Source organism: Scyliorhinus torazame, chromosome 17 (assembly GCF_047496885.1).
Source record: "Scyliorhinus torazame isolate Kashiwa2021f chromosome 17, sScyTor2.1, whole genome shotgun sequence".
NCBI classification, from domain to species: domain Eukaryota; kingdom Metazoa; phylum Chordata; class Chondrichthyes; order Carcharhiniformes; family Scyliorhinidae; genus Scyliorhinus; species Scyliorhinus torazame.
In genome coordinates this window covers 74,156,374-74,173,920 of record NC_092723.1, presented here as the reverse complement: position 1 = coordinate 74,173,920, position 17,547 = coordinate 74,156,374, and the positions used below count along the sequence as shown (strand labels likewise).

The following is a 17,547-nucleotide window of genomic DNA, read 5'->3' as shown; positions in this document are numbered from 1 at the left end:
GGGGTTCTACAGGCGGTGGCAACCGTTCCTAGACTATCTCACGGAGCGTTACACGAAGGTCGGGCAGCAGCAGCAACCCGAGGGGGGTGGGGGGTGGGGGGATGTCTTGCGTTGGGGGGGGGAGGGGGGGGTTTATTTGGGGGGTATTTGAGCAAGAAAATACATGAAGGATCTGGAAAACTGACATGTACGGGAGGAATCCAATGTACAAAGCTCTGTATTATATCGATTTACCATGTTCATGTCTTGCTGTGCTTTCTTTCTTTTTGTTACGGGGGGGGGGGGGGGGGGGTTGTTTGTAAGGGTGAAAAACTGTGTTAAAATTCTTAATAAATATTTTTTTTTTTTTAAAAAGAGATAGTCTTTAGATGCCAGAGAGAACAAAATTACACCTTCTCTGGCTGGCTGTAGCTCCAACACAAATACAAAACTAAAAAAAAGACACACCCAAGCTTTTTCTCAAAGCGAAGCTAAAAAGCAGAGCCAGAGCTCAGCTCCACCCACATTCTGACATCACTGCAGCTACTTGAGCAGACAAACATTTCTTAAAGTGACATGCCCATGACACAAGTGATCAGAAATTTAATGAGGGCAGCCATATTAATACAGTAGCTACAAGGCCAATTAGGTCTGCTGTGTTCTATTCTCGAAAGCCAGCTGGTGAAAGACTCAGCTGGAGCCAATCTTTACATATTTAAAAAGTGTTTATTTGTACAGCCACAGATTGTAAGACAGCATCTCAATACCCTAACAGCCACAGTTATTTATAGGGACTCAGGTGAGTCCCATCGTCTGTGCAATGAAACACAATTATGAGATTTGTTTCTCTTTGAATAAAAATTAGAGTTTATACAGACAACCAAAATGTTCTGCATTACATTGCGCGACACCACTCCTCTGTGATGGCTGTTCCGAAAACAATCAATCACAGTTGATAATTTGCATCTACCAATTTAAATTTAGAGATTTTCTTTCTCAATTGAAATTGTCTCAAGCTAGAAAGGTAATTATATAACCTTTTCTCAACTCACATCTTTGGTACCTTGTGCATGATCTCACAATGAACAATTATTCACAGAAATTTCAATTGATGTGTGATCTTCAATATACTGCTTATACAGAATCTCGCTTAAAACATTTGAGAAGTAGAATCCATCTCCAGTGCCTCCTCAGGAGCCAGGATTTTTTAGCACCCAAAGTACTTTTAACAAATGTTTTAATTTTCTTCCTACGCCATTCCTCATTTTCCCCCATGAGAAATATTATACAACCAGTTGATTGGAATGCCCATCAGGGAGATTAACACGTGAAGCATTGCTAAAAATTATAAATTTAATTTTCTTTGCTTCACCTAAGCACAGGAATTCAGTATGGATTTCTCCAAATTAGCTTTCTTGTTTTAAATAAATTTAGAATACCCAATTATTATTTTTTTCCAATTCAGGGACAATTTAGCATGGCCAATCCACCTAACCTGCACATCTTTGGGTTGTGGGGGCGAAACCCATGCAGACACGGGAAGAATGTGCAAACTCCACACGGACAGTAACCCAGGGCCGGGATTCAAACCCGGGTCCTTAGCGCCGCAGTCCTTGTGCTAACCACTGCACCACATCCGCCCTCGGATTAACTTTCTTAATGTTTTATTTGCCCTTAAAACATTCTCGACTGCAGGGTGTTTCACCTTAGTACTTTACTCCAACACATCAAACTCACATCTAATCTAGCCTGAATGCACAACCAATTCAGCTGACCACTCAATTTACACATTGTCACCTTTGACAAAGAGTCATCCAGACTCGAATCGTTAGCTCCGTTCTCTCTCCACAGATGCTGTCAGACCTGCTGAGGTTGTCCAATATTCTGTTTTTGTTTCAGATTCCAGTATCCACAATGATTTGCTTTTATCCTCTGGTTTTGCTGCACAATTGTCCTGTCTCTTTTAGATCTAACATTACTTATCATAATGACGAATGTGATATAAAATAGTTACTTTAGAGATATTAGTTAATGTAATGTAGAGGTAGGCCAGTCCAATTCTGGTGAGTTCACAGACAAAGGATTTCAGGCCGCATGGCAAAGCAAAGGAAGAGGTGTGTGTGTCCACCAAAGGAGGAGAAAAGGATGCTGGGTAATAGGGGCCAGAGGAAGGGATTGGAAGTGAGCCAATCAGAATGTATTACCAGGTCAGGAGGGGTATAGGATGACCTATGGGAATCGTGTATGTGAAACTTGATGCCATTTGAATGTATCAGTACAGACTTCTTTGTTCTACAGACTCACTTGATTCCAGAGGTGTACGAAGCAAGCTGTGCTTTGTGCCGCTGTGAACTGAGTAAAGCTTGCAAGCTAAATAAAATAACTAATGCTGTACCTGCAAATCCATCTCGACTTTTATTGAGGCCAGACTGACGGGTAAAGAAATTTGGGATTTGTCATTTGGTGCCGAAACCCGGGATTTCTCAAGACGGTTCTGACCAACTGCGAAATCAGAATTAGACTGATTATGGACAGGGAGAGTGGGAAGAAGGGGCCCACAATGTATAGCTGGAAAATCACCGCGCATTGCTTTTTCCCCTCTTATCGTCTGATTAGTCTGGTCACTCGCGGTTGGTACGGAAAGATCGTCTCGATGAAATCAAAGGTCAGTCTGGGGATTAGAAATTTAATTGATGGGATTTCATATTGTTGATTCAGCTTGGGTTAGGTTTTGGGCTGATGGGACTTCAGTAGTGAAGGTTCAGTCAAGTATAAGTGTTTAAGGGCTGATGGGACTTCTGTAGTGAAGGTTCAGTCAAGTATAAGTGTTTAAGGGCTGATGGGACTTCTGTAGTGAAGGTTCAGTCAAGTATAAGTGTTTAAGGGCTGATGGGACTTCTGTAGATGAAGGTTCAGTCAAGTATAAGTGTTTTTAAATCTGAAGATGATTCAATTCCATGTGTGAGTGTTTTAAATCTATAGTTGATTGAGCTAAAAAATGTACCCTTGGACTGTAGTGGCGAAAAACGCAGTTCTGAGGACTAGTTGAGATTATGGGGAATTCCTTGGATAGCACAAATGATCCAGGCATGCCACTGCAAATATTATGCGATATGTATCCGGATAAAGCAAAAGATTTCGGGAAAATGTCAGCAATGTTAAGAAGTAAAATAGGGGATGAATGGCCACTAGGGGGCACCAAAGACCTAGAGATTATTAAGAAAATTCAGGGACACATCTGGAAAAAGAGTCAAAGTATGAAAGCAAAAGAATTAATTGGATTATGGAGACAATATTGTCAAGAGGAAAGAGATAAGATCATGTTATCAAGTTGGCAGGACAATGCCCTTAAAATGGGAATTCCAATTAATGAACAGGGTATCCAAAAAACATTACAGGTCTTGAAAAAGGAATGTGCATTCAAAAAACGCGCAAGTAGAGACAGGAAAGGCTCGGGTCAAACAAAAGATGAGCTACGTAGTTCAATGGCTGGCCTTGAATTGACAGAAAATGATCAATTCGATAATTTAAAAATGTCAGTAAAAGTTCCGACTGCACCTGTAGCATTGTCTGCACTAATTCCAGAACCACCAGAGTATAATAATTTATATCCAGTCACTGCTCCCCAGATTCCAACCATGCCAGTAACTCCAGCCCTTTTGGTTGATAGTGTGGGTCCCGATTTACCATCTTCACGATCAGTAGAGAAAGTGGAGCTCTGTTCCGCAAGCCCAGTTAGCTCTAGGACCAGATCTCGGACAGCGAGAGAAGGGCTTGATCCTAACCAGAAACAATTAAGCATACCACCTAAATCCCTCCAGACCAAGGGGAAACCGCAAATTTCCAGAACAAAGGGAGATGCAACAGATGATTTTGAAGAGAAAGAACTCCCTCTAGTGACAGGGAGGGACGTCGAAGTCTTGGAAGAACCAGAGGAAATAGCTAGAGTGCCCCCTGGTGAGACTCGGAGACAGTTGCCGATTAGGAAGATACCAATCACCTGAATTATGCTAGCCACGCCGCACTTCAGCAAGCCCATGCGTTAGACTACGATAGAGGGACACAAATCCTGAATGCGTTGAATAGCACATTACAAAAGCCCATAAATATTTCTGCTATCTTAGGCCTAAAACCTAAGAAGATTGAAGAGCCAGAGGAATTTCTGGAGCGTTTTAATGAAATCTACCGTGGGCAGTCAGGCGACTTGCCATATCAAAATGGTCAGAATTCCCCTCAATATTGTGCTATGTTAATGCATTGCCTACCACCTTCTGTGGCTACTGCTGTGAAATGTAATAACATGAATTGGACAGAGAACGACCCTTCCCAGATGGCAAGGGCAGTCAGATTTTATTGGAAGGAGGGTGTAGGCCAGGAAGGAGGCTCAGTTACAAAGGTTAAGACTGAGTATGTAATGAAAAAGGATGATCTGCGACCCCAACAAGCGGCAGAAATGGTAGTTTACCAGCAGGAGCCCCAATATTGTGACTTTGGGTGGGTGGATCAGCGAGGGGGAGGATATCAAACCCACCCAAAGGGACCCTCAGCTCCTTTTTATGGCCCACCGTATGCATCAACAGCTTTACAACCGCCGCCCTCTCTGAGGGGCCATTGGTCTACTGGGAGACGAAGATGGGGTAGATATAGAGGGAGCAATGCATGTTTTAATTACGGCCGTGCAGATCACTGGCAACAGGAATGCCCCTTTAAAAGACAGGCAGCAGGAGGAGATTATCCGACCCAAAGGAGGGGGTACCCACCAAGGGGAGGACAGACGAGATACACTGACTTCTCCCAGGCAAACCCTTTCCCAACACAGGATTGACTAGCTAATTTAGTCATAAGGACTCTCCAATCGGACAGGGAACCTATTATCTCTCTGCAGATAGGAGATCAACATCACTCATTTGTAATCGACACTGGAGCAGCCATGTCTTCTGTGCAATCACAACTTCGACTACCATTATCCGACCACACGCAGCAATTGTCGGGGTTCCAAGGACAGGTGTGTGAGTATCCTATTTCTGAACCTGTGACAGTCACTTACGAGAATAAGTCTGCAGATCATCAGTTTGTAGTGACTACTGGATTGGACTGTAACTTGTTGGCTCGAGATTTACTGTGTATCTTCCAGCTACAGCTAGAGTGCGGAGACGAGGGGATAACGGTTAAATCATGGAGGTTGAGACAACAGTGCTATATTTCTATCACCCCCCAGTGGTGGACGTTAGACATTGAACATTCACTGCATCACGTTACCCTGGCCTATGACAGAACCGGACAAAACAGGGAGTTGGAGGACAAATACCGGCCATTAATTGGGACCGAATGGCCAGTCAAGGTTACAGCCAGTCACGGGAAAAGAAGGTACAGCCGATTTTGTTACAATACCACCACATTTATGGCCACAGTCAGCTTCGGTAAGCCCTCATATTACACGTCAGGTCCACGACCAGTACCATGCCAGGGATCTGGGGCAAATGGTAAGGAGGGCAGTGGATCATTCGGATCCAACAGAGTACGCACTTCAAGTCATGCCGGACGGCACTGCCATAAAATATTTTGAGGTCCCTGAAACAATTAACACTCGACTGCAGCATCATTGGGGACATGATGTTTTGGAATATGTCAATCCACAGGTCTGGGCGGAATACCCATCACAAGTGGGAAAGACAAATGTTACACCTATTAAGGTAACGATTAAGGATCATGTAAAGCTACCTTCCATTCGGCAATACCCCCTGAAATCCCAAGCTGCTCCGTCTATAGACAAATTAATTCAAGAGCTGTTCCAACAGGGTATTTTGGTCCCTTGCCAATCAGAATGTAACACCCCCATACTTGCTGTGCCTAAACCAGCCAAGCCAGACCAGTACTGATTAGTACAGGATTTACGTTCAATCAATGCCATCGCATAGCCGTTACATGCTCTCACTCTCCAACAGGATATTACGGTGTATAGCTTCCACTCGGTCATCGCACTACTGAGGCAACTGCAGACTCAGCATCTTACCGCAGCTCGTCAGAATAGGTATGAGATATACCTTTTGAACAATCCACGTCTGACATTTAAACACTGTACCACTATCAATCCAGCCTGTTTTCTTAGTGGTCCCCCTGTCCATGAAGACGCACCTGGCCACGACTGTTTAGCCTTGATTCAGGAAACTACCACAATAAGGGACGATTTGAGTGACATTTCGTCAGAACAACCTGACATGATTACGTGTGGTCAAATATCCCATCGGGGTTTAGTTAATGACTTACTGCAGGCCCTCCTTATGCCCGCGCAGATTTTCGTCATTAAATGCGCTGCCCACACAAATGGTAAGACCCCAGTTGACGTTGGTAATGAACAAGCAGATTGTGCAGCGCGGACAGCCGCGCAAATTCAGCAAGTGATGGTGCCTAAAATGTTAAGTCAGACTAAACGATCTACTATAAATATGTCTGCTTCTGACAAGTCAATGCCAACCATCCAAGACGTCATAAGGTTACAAGAGGACGCTCCTGAGAGTGATAAACAAATGTGGAAACGGTTAGGTTGTACATATGATTCTGTTTCCTCTTTATGGACCACGCCAGCACATCAGACTTGTATGTCTGATGTACTGGCTTTATGGGTCATCGAATGTGTACACTTTGCAACTCATTGTGGGGCTCGGGGGACTAGTGATTTGTTGCTGGGCACTTGGTGGCACCCTAAAATGCAGGGGTTGGCCCAGAGTATCAGTAATCGGTGTTTGATTTGTCAGCAATATAACACCGGAGAAGGTATCCCTTGTGGGATGGGGCAAACCCCGTTGCACAGTGGTCCCTTTGAGACGCTACAAATGGATTACATTGAGTTGGAAAGGTGTCAATGTTATAAATATGTTTTGGTCATTGTGGATGGGTTCAGCAGATGGGTTGAGGCGTATCCGACTACCGATAATAAAGCTGCTACTGTGGTTAAAGTTCTGATGCGGGAAATCATTCCCCGGTACAGTATACCAGCTCAGTTGAGTTCTGATAACGGGCCTCATTTTCTTGGACAGATTAACCTGCCTCCCTTCCCCAGTGCTATTTTACAGGTGTGGAGCATGATGGGGTGGCTACGCACCGTCTGTGTGATATTCGACCTCACCTCGCTTGGAGTGTTATTGGCGACGGACATGGAAAAGGGGAATATTATCTACATTTGTAACCCCAACCAATCTACAAGGATATATCACTTATGCAAAGGTGATGTTCTTCGCTGCCCCCATATACGAGGCCATGGTATCGACTCATGGAAGGTCGTCAAAGTTAAGGAGAATACAGGACTCATGAAGCAATTGCACCGGTCCCGGCGATGGGAAGGGAACATTATATGGACATTGCCTTGTTTTTGGAATACATGTAAATTTGATTTTGGATGTGTTAAGATTGGTGCAATAAAGGTAACATCAGGCCGTCAGGAGAGCGTAGGAAGAGGCTGTGAGAGAGAAAGAGGGACTAGAGAGAGGACGGGGCGTGTGAGAAGGGAAGTACAGCTAGAACGTAGGTTACCGGGAGATACACTTAATTTAGTTAAAGGCCAAACTGAGGAAAACCTGGGTAGTATGAATCTCTTCTACCAGATTTACAACCGCTTGTATGGCCACGGACAGGTTGTCTGATACCCGAACCCCGCAGCGGTGTCTAGGTTATTTTCTGTTTCACCGCTTTGGGGCACTCCCCAAACGGTGGTTCATTGTCAGCGTTCCAAGCCACCGCCCGAGCAAGTCACTCTTCCTTACGATCCGGGTTCAGCACCACCGGCTATTTGCCTTCCCCTTCCTCGGGATAATTCCCATTCACAGTATGATAGGCTGCAACGGTGGAGGGCGTATATACCTAGCCACTTCACTCCCAATAGGGATTCCCGGTCGTACAAGAATTGTTTCAGCAGTGAAGGATACGGCTGTTTGCTGGTAGAGGTGGAAACGAATATAACATGTCTGTTCCCCACCTGTACGGACAGGAGGTGCCATATCACCCAGGCGTCTGGCCAATGCGTTTGTTACAACACCACTTGCATTCCATTGAACGCCGGCCTCCAGCTCCTTTGTGGCTGGGCGAATGTCTCTCATATCACTGTTGGGACTAGGGCTTTCCGCGTTGCTAGGCGGCCCGAATGGGCGTCCAAAGCTGGATAAACTGGGCTACTGGGGGATCCTTACGCAACCGATATACTGATTGTGATGCTAGCCTGCACACGGAGCAAGGATACTACTTTTTATTTAATGGCACAGCGACCAATGTTTTGTCACCCCCATTTCCCCGCCAAATTGCTATTGGGAGTCCCTACCACAGTCCCCTGCCCTTCGGCGTGGATGCTGCATAATCAGTTAGCATGCCGGGCAGTCTCAGCTGAATTTTGCGAGAACTGGAAAAAACCTCAGGTTCTCGCACCCAACCGGGGTCACTCAGCCGGATGGGGGATTCTGAACGTCTTGACACTGGGAGGTGTGGGGGTTCCTTGGTTGTCAGCAATAGGAATTATTTTATTTGTGCCCTTACCATCTTGGGAAATGAAACCTTGGGAGCCCTCGGGGCAATAACCAAGGAATTGTCTCAGCTACGGTTGTTTGCAATGCAGAACCGGTATGCTCTTGACTATCTTCTGGCCCGTGAGGGTGGGGTATGCGCCATAGTACAGGGCAAGTGTATCATGGGAGTTCAGGACTTGACCGCTAACATCACTAAATTTATGGATCACATACGGGATCACCTGGACGGAATGCAGGATCCTGGCGCTTGGGGTAACTGGGGATTTGGAGGTTGGAAGGACTGGTTGATAAATATGGCCATGTATTTAGTGGTGGCTATCGGCTGCATCTTTGTGGACCTAGCCATCCTTCAATGTGTGATGGGTAGAATGCGGGGTGCACTGGAACAGATCAACGTCCCTACAATCTTAGCTGTCAAAATCCATGAGGGTGCAGCAGATGAAGGGGGGCTACGCCAGGAATTGGAAATGCAGCAACGGATCTTTTTAGATGAGGAACCATAGCTATGGATTGGATAGTTCGGTTATCATGGAATGATAATAGGAGGGAATGACGAATGTGATATAAAATAGTTACTTTAGAGATATTAGTTAATGTAATGTAGAGGTAGGCCAGTCTAATTCTGGTGAGTTCACAAAGGATTTCAGACCGCATGGCAAAGCAAAGGAAGAGGTGTGTCCACCAAAGGAGGAGAAAAGGATGCTGGGCAATAGGGGCCAGAGGAAGGGATTGGAAGTGAGCCAATCAGAATGTATTACCAGGTCAGGAGGGGTATAGGATGACCGATGGGAATCGTGTATGTGAAACTTGATGCCATTTGAATGTATCAGTACAGACTTCTTTGTTCTACAGACTCACTTGATTCCAGAGGTGTACGAAGCAAGATGTGCTTTGTGCCGCTGTGAACTGAGTAAAGCTTGCAAGCTAAATAAAATAACTAATGCTGTACCTGCAAATCCATCTCGACTTTTATTGAGGCCAGACTGACGGGTAAAGAAATTTGGGATTTGTCAATAAGGTAGCATGACAAATCAGGAAAAGAGTAACATTCTGACTAGAATTGTTAATTTAAAGTTATTCCAGGCCTACTCTGCTCAATGTTTCTTAAATTAATTTACAACATGTGGGCGTCACTGGCTAGGAAAGCATTTATTGCCCATCCCTAGTTATCCTTGAGACGGTAGTGGTGGGCTCACTTTTTGTACCACCGCGGTCCTTGTAGGTATAGCCACAGTGCTGTTAGGGAGGGAATTCCAGGATTTTGACCCAAAGGCAATGAAGGAACAACGATATATTTTCAAGTAGTCAGCGTAGTGAGTGACTTGGAGGGGGAACCTCCAGGTGGTGGTGATCCCAGGTATCTGCTGCGCTTGACCTTTTCGATAGTAATGTTCGTGGGTTTGGAAAATGCTACATAAGGAACACTGGTGAGTTCCTGCAGTGCATCTTGTAGATAGTACATACAGCTGCCACTGTTCATCAGGATGGAAGGATTGAATGTTTGTGGAAGGGGTAGAAATCAAGCAGCTTGTTTTTGCTGTATGGGGTCAAGCTTCTTGAGTGTTAGTGGAGCTGCACCCATCCATGCAAGTGGAGAGCATTCCATCACAATCCTGACTTAAGACCATAAGACATAGGAGCGGAAGGCCGTTCGGCCCATCAAGTCCACTCCACCATTCAATCATGGCTGATTTCAATTCCATTTACCCGCTCTCTCTCCATAGACCTTAATTCCTCGAGAAATCAAGAATTTATCAACTTCTGTCTTAAAGACACTCAACGTCCCGGCCTCCACCGCCCTCTGTGGCAATGAATTCCACAGACCCACCACTCTCTGGCTGAAGAAATTTCTCCTCATCTCTGTTCTAAAGTGACTCCCTTTTATTCTAAGGCTGTGCCCCCGGGTCCTAGTCTCCCCTGCTAATGGAAACAACTTCCCTACGTCCACCCTATCTAAGCCATTCATTATCTTGTAAGTTTATATTAGACCTCCCCTCAACCTTCTAAACTCCAATGAATATAATCCCAGGATCCTGAGACGATTCATCGTATGTTAGGCCTACCATTCCTGGGATCATGCGTGTGAATCTCCGCTGGACCCGCTCCAGTGCCAGTATGTCCTTCCTGAGGTGTGGGGCCCAAAATTGCTCACAGTATTCTAAATGGGGCCTAACTAGTGCTTTATAAAGCTTCAGAAGTACATCCCTGCTTTTATATTCCAAGCCTCTTGAGATAAATGACAACATTGCATTTGCTTTCTTAATTACGGACTCAACCTGCAAGTTTACCTTTAGAGAATCCTGGACTAAGACTCCCAAGTCCCTTTGCACTTCAGCATTATGAATTTTGTCACCGTTTAGAAAATAGTCCATGCCTCTATTCTTTGTTCCAAACTGCAAGACCTCGCACTTGCCCACGTTGAATTTCATCACCCATTTCTTGGACCACTCTCCTAAACTGTCTAAATCTTTCCGCAGCATCCCCACCTCCTCAATACTACCTGCCCCTTCACCTATCTTTGTACCATCAGCAAACTTAGCCAGAATGCCCCCAGTCCCGTCATCTAGATCGTTAATATATAAAGAGAACAGCTGTGGACCCAACACTGAACCCTGCGGGACACCACTCGTCACCGGTTGCCATTCCGAAAAAGAACCTTTTATCCCAACTCTCTGCCTTCTGCCTGACAGCCAATTGTCAATCCATGTTAGTACCTTGCCTCGAATACCATGGGCCCTTATTTTACTCAGTAGTCTCCCGTGAGGCACCTTATCAAAGGCCTTTTGGAAGTCAAGATAGATAACATCCATTGGCTCTCCTTGGTCTAACCTATTTGTTATCTCTTCAAAGAACTCTAACAGGTTTGTCAGGCACGACCTCCCCTTACTAAATCCATGCTGACTTGTCCTAATCCGACCCTGCACTTCCAAGAATTTAGAAATCTCATCCTTAACGATGGATTCTAGAATCTTGCCAACAACCGAGGTTAGGCTAATTGGCCTATAATTTTCCAGCTTTTTCCTTGTTCCCTTCTTGAACAAGGGGGTTGCAACAGTGATTTTCCAATCCTCTGGGACTTTCCCTGACTCCAGTGACTTTTGAAAGATCATAACTAACGCCTCCACTATTTCTTCAGCTATCTCCTTTAGAACTCTAGGACTTGTACCTTGTAGATGGTGGACAGGATTTGGAGAGTCAGGAGGTGAGTTACTCACCACAGGATTCCCAGCCTCTGATCTGCCCTGGGAGCCACAGTATTTATATGGTTAGTCCAGTTCAGTTTCTGGTCAATGATAACCCCCAGGATTTAGATAATGGGGGACTTAGCGATGGTAATATCATTGAATTCATGGGGCAATGGTCAGATCCTCTCTTGTTGGAGATGGTCATTGCCTGGCGTAATGACCCTCTGGGTTAGTGCGCGGTCAATTCCAGCCCCACTTGACCCGGAGTCGCAACACAATTGAAACAAGCAATAATGGTTTGAAAAATACCCAGTCTTTGGCTCTTGGTTGCCCGATAATTACATTAATCAGGTTTGTAAATTTAAACATAATTAAATGTATTAATAGCAATAACTATAAGTAAATATGCAGCAAATACAACAGGCTAACTATTATCCAATTCCTAATCCTCCCCCCCACCCACTTAAACACATCCCACCCTCGACACACATACACACACACAAGACAAACAAACTCAGAAGCGGGGTGAAAATAATACGTAAAAGGATAAAGAGTCTTTGATTCAGCTAGTTGTTTCTAGCACACCTTCCTTCAAGTCTTTCAGTTCTAGATTTCTGAATCCAGTCTGGAATGGTTTTCACTGTGGATTCATTCATTCAGTTTCTCTGCAGCTTTAGAAATACAGCGGCTCACAGCATTCCCAGAGAAAACATGAAAAAGAGGGAGAGAAAGAGAGAGCAGGTCCAGAGAAAACATGAAAGAGAGGGAGAGAAAGAAAAGCAGGTCCTTGTGTCCCAGCGTCCAGGTCTCCAACTATGCTTTCCTTAGGTCTCTGGAAATCATCCCACTGAGGCAGGATCCAATCACCACTTCTTATTGTGCAGAATATGGCCTTTTGGCCAATTCATTGGCCACCATCAAACCAATCGAACCAAGCCCCACCCCTTCTCCCATGTGCCAGAGTCCGAGTTCTACTGCTCAAAAACTAGCACCATATACTATGTTGAATTCCTCATTCTTTCTGCTGCTTGATCTAAAGATACATGTCCATTAAGCATCCATGTATCTAAATCAAGCGGCAAAAAATAAAGGGGAAATAAGGGAAGCTTCAGGAAGGACCCTTACACTGGCACCTCGGAAATGTGTGATGTGAATGTTACTGGCCACTTGTCAGCCCAAACATGGATATTGTCCAGGTCTTGCTGTATTTGGACATGGCCTGCTTCAGTATGAGGGAGTCCTCAATGGTGCTGAATAGCCAACATCCCCACTTCTGACCTCATGATGGAAGGAACATCATTGATGAAGCAGCTGAAGATGCTTTGGCCTATACTACTGAGAAACTCCTGCAGTGATGTCCTAGAGCTGAGATGATTGATATTTTCCCTCTGATTCCTGTTGACTCCAGTTTCTCCAGAGCTCCTTGATGCTGCCTTGATATCAAGATCAGTCACTCTCACTGATGGAGAGTGATCAGTCACACTTCTGGAGTTCAGCTTTTTTGTCCATATTTGCTGTGACCAAGGTCAGGAGCAAAGTACTGTGATGGAACCCAAAAAGAGCATCAGTGGGCAGATTATTGCTGAGTCAGTGCCGCTTGATAACACTGTTGATGACCCGTTCCATCACTTTATTGATGATCGAGAATAGACTAATGGGACTGTAATTGGTCGGGTTGGATTTGTCCTGTTTCTTGTGTACAGGACATACCTGGGAAATTGTTCACATTGCTAGTAGATGCCAGTGTTGCAGCTATACTGGGACAGCTTGGCTAGGTCTGTCCTGCCACTGGAACTGGACATACCCCGCCTTGGTGATGTCTGGGACATTATATGCAAGGTATGATTCCAAGGGACTGACGACTATGTCAAACTGCTGCTTGACTAATGTGTGAAACAGGTCTCCCAATTTTGGCACAAGCCCCAGATATTTGCAGGGCCAACAGGGATAGTTTGCAGTTGCTGTTTCCAGTGCCACGGTCGATGTCAAGTGGTCTGTCCATCCGGTTTCATTCCTTTTTGTTTTCTTTATATACAACTAAGTGGCATTTAAAAGTCAACCAGATGTTCTATTTACAACAATGGTTTCCTGGTCATAATTATGACTTCGAATTCCATGTGTTTTTATTAAATTTAAATTCCATCATCTCCCATGATGGGATTCAAACCTGGGTTCCCACAGTGTTGTCCTGGGACAAGACCACCGTGCTACCACGGTTAACACAAACTAAAAATAATGAAAAGCCCCACAAGCCTAATCATCATTTTAAATCTTAATAATAAACTCCTCCTAATAAATCATTGACGTGCAGCATGAAGATGACTGAAAGTGTTCCTTTTTGTTACCAATAAAACATTTCAGGATTCAACTTCAATTGAACATATTAAAACAGCATGTAATAGCACTTCCGGTGACGGCGGGCGGGAGGCAGCCGCGCGTTGGAGGAACGGCATTGTCGGGGGTTAACGCCCAGTCCTAGGGCCAGCGAAGGCAGTAAAAGTCGGGAGACAGCACAGAGAAGAGAAATGTCGAAGACCAGCAAAAAAACGGCCATGAAAAAAGCAGCTGAAAGTCTGTCGGGGAGTGGAAAGGTCACCGCGGGGTCAGTAAAGAAAATGGAGGCTGGAGCACCAGGGGAGGCCGCATTGCTTATGGCTGAAGAAATAACTACGGTGATGGCCATGGAATTCAAAAGGCAGTTTACAAAACATATGGAGGCAATGAGGAAGGAGATGGGGGCGGTTTTGAAAGTGCTGGCGGAGGAGGCGATTACCCCGGTGAGGATGGCGGTAGCGAGCGCAGTGGCGGAGGTGCGGAAGCAAGGCGAGGCGCTGAAGGAAGTGGAAGAGATATTACTGCAGCACAGTGGTCAACTTACCTCGATGGGGAAGGTGATAGAGATCAACAAGCATCTGAAAGGCAAAATGGAAGACCTGGAAAACAGATCCAGGAGACAGAATTTGAGGATTGTGGGGCTGCCCAAAGGAGTGGAAGGACCGAGGCCGACTGAGTATTTTGCCACAATGTTAGCAAAACTATTGGGGGAGGGGGAGGATCCCTCCCGATATGAGCTGGATCGGGCACATCGGTCATGGAGGCCTGTACCAAAGGCGAGTGAGCCGCCAAGAGTAGTAACTCTGTGCTTCCGTAGGTACAGTGTAAAGGAGAAGGTCCTGTGCTGGGCTAAGCAGAAGCCGGTGGTGCAGTGGGCTGGAGCTGGTATACGTGTATACCAGGACTTTGCGGTGGGGCTGGCGAGAAGGCGGGCTGCCTTCAACCGGGTGAAAAGGGCACTGTACATTAGCAGGGTGCAATGCGGCATTGTATATCCAGCAAAGCTGATGGTGACCTACAAGTTCAAGGACTTTTATTTTGGGACGGCGGAAGCAGCGGAGGAGTTTGCGAAGACAGAAGGGCTGTGGCAGAATTGAGAAATGGTCGTGTACCTATATAGCCTCATGATTGTATTTTTTCTTTTTTGTTTCACTGCGTGCTGGTGTATGGGCTATAGGAGCCAATGTGGTATATATTTGGACAAGGGAAGAAATGGGACTTTCAGTCGGAATGAGGGTTCTTTGGGGTGTGGGTGTATATGCGGGATTTGTGTGCTAAAGGGGACTTCTGGGTTTTTCCTGGGGCCAGGCAAGGGGGAAAGAGACCCGGGTTAAGCCGGCCAGTGAACGGGGGTGAGGTGGGGGGAGTGGGGGGGGGGGGGGGGGGGGGGCGGACTCTATAGGTTAATGGTGGCCATGGGCGATTCCGGGCTCCGGAAGACCGAACAAGATTCAGGCTCGAGTTGGTAAGTGGCAATTAACATTCACATCACACAAATGCCAACCAATAACTAATCCAAAAAGGGAGAATGGTAACTATCTCTCCTTGACATTCAATGGCATTGCCATTGCTGACGTGTAATGCCTAGATCTGGTATATCTCTCTTATGGGGACCTTGATTTGGATTAAATTTGAATAGTTTTTTGGAGCAGGCAAAGCTGGATTAGGGGTTTGCCCCTGTCCACTCATTTGTAACTCTGATAAAATAATAAACAAACTCAGCGGGGGGGGGCTTCTGGCGGCAGCCATGGAATGAGTAGTTGCTTATTTGGCAGCTCTCATTCGTGGACCTTTGGGACCTTTTTCTCCCGACATATGGGGGATTTGATTGGTAAAATAGGAGACTGGTGAGGTAGAGAAGAATCCCCCACCAGTTTATGAATTTGTGGACCAGAAGTGGTCTGAAAAGGAGAGATCGTTGTTCAAAGAAGCAAGTGCCGTCTGCAGCAAAGGAAAACATGGCGGAGGCTCAGGGACTGGGATTGCTGACCCAGTGGTCAATGGAGCAGCTGGTGGAATTCCTTCAGGAGAACTTTGCTAAGCAAAGATAAGAGTACCTGCACCCGATTAAGGAGGGGATTGACTAGCTGGAGCAAAGATTGGAAGCCCAGGGCCTGGTGATCCACAAGGTGGAAGAGGCGGTGTCTGAGCACGAGGACCAGCTAACCGCAATGGCAGCGCAGATGGATCTGATGAGAGACCACCAGGAGAAGGTGGAGGATCTGGAGAACAGGACTCGCAGGCAGAATTTGAGGATCGTTGGCCTCCCGGAGAGCATTGAGGGATCGGACGCAGGGGAATATGTGCCGCGTATGTTCGAGAAGCTGCTCGGCAAAGGTGCATTTGCTCAACCCTTGGAAGTAGACAAGGCGCATAGAGCGTTTGCAAGGAAGCCGCGGATGAATGAGACGCCGAGGGCGATGGTGGTACGAATGCACCGGTTCCTGGATAAGGAACAGATGCACGGTAGCACTGTGGATAGCACAATTGCTTCACAGCTCCAGGGTCCCAGGTTCGGTTCTGGCTTGGGTCACTGTCTGTGCGGAGTCTGCACATCCTCCCCGTGTGTGCGTGGGTTTCCTCCGGATCCTCCAGTTTCCTCCCACAATCCAAAGATGTGCAGGTTAGGTGGATTGGCCATGATAAATTGCCCTTAGTGTCCAAAAATTGCCTTTAGTGTTGGGTGGGGTTACTGGGTTATGGGGATAGGGTGGAGGTGTTGACCTTGGGTAGAGTGCTGTTTCCAAGAGCCGGTGCAGACCCGATGGGCCCGAATGGCCTCCTTCTGCACTGTAAATTCTATGATTACCAAATTCTATGATAATCTTGAGGTGGGCCAGGCAGGCGAGGAGCTGTAAATGGGAAAATAACAAGCTGGGCATTTACCAGGACTTGGGTGCGGAACAGGCCAAAAGGGCGAGCTTTAACAAAGTAAAATCGGCCCTCTTCAAGAGGGGGGTGAATTTCGGCATGTTGTACCCAGCCCGTTTGTGGGTCACTTACGAGGGTCAAGAACTTTATTTTGGATTGCCGGATGAGGCGGTGAACTTTGTTCAGGTCAGGGGACTGGCAGGTGATGGAGGATGTTGAACCTGGGGGCGAGTAACTCTGTACCTATGCTGCTAAATTTCTTTCCACTTTGGGCTTTGAATGTATTGAATGTATTGTTTCTGTATCAATTTTAAGGCCGTTGCTCAGTTTTGTGTGCCAGCCAACTTTGTTCTTAATGGGGAATTGGGGAATGGTGGGTGGAATTTTCTTCTTTGTGTTTGTTGGGGATTATTATGGTTTGCATTTGTATGTTCGAGCAGAGAGGGGGGTAAGAGATCATTGGGGGGGCAGGATGATTGGCGCCTTGGGCGGGGGCTACCAGGCTACCTGGGCGGCTAGCTCACAGAAGTGCAGTGGGGGGGGGGGCGAGCATGTGATAAGTTTGTTGTGGGGGTTGGGATTGTTATTTTGTTATGGGGGGAGGGGACAAATTGTTCCGCTGACAGGGGAGGGGCTGGCGGTTGGAGACAAATTGGAGGTCGATG

At 46.1% G+C, this 17,547-nt stretch overlaps 1 protein-coding gene across 1 annotated transcript in view; it reads right to left on the bottom strand.

Moving 5' to 3' along the window:
- Positions 1–17,547, bottom strand: part of sycp1 (synaptonemal complex protein 1) — a 755,262-nt gene that overhangs the window by 731,021 nt on the left and 6,694 nt on the right. The gene's annotated exons all lie outside the window — the stretch shown is intronic.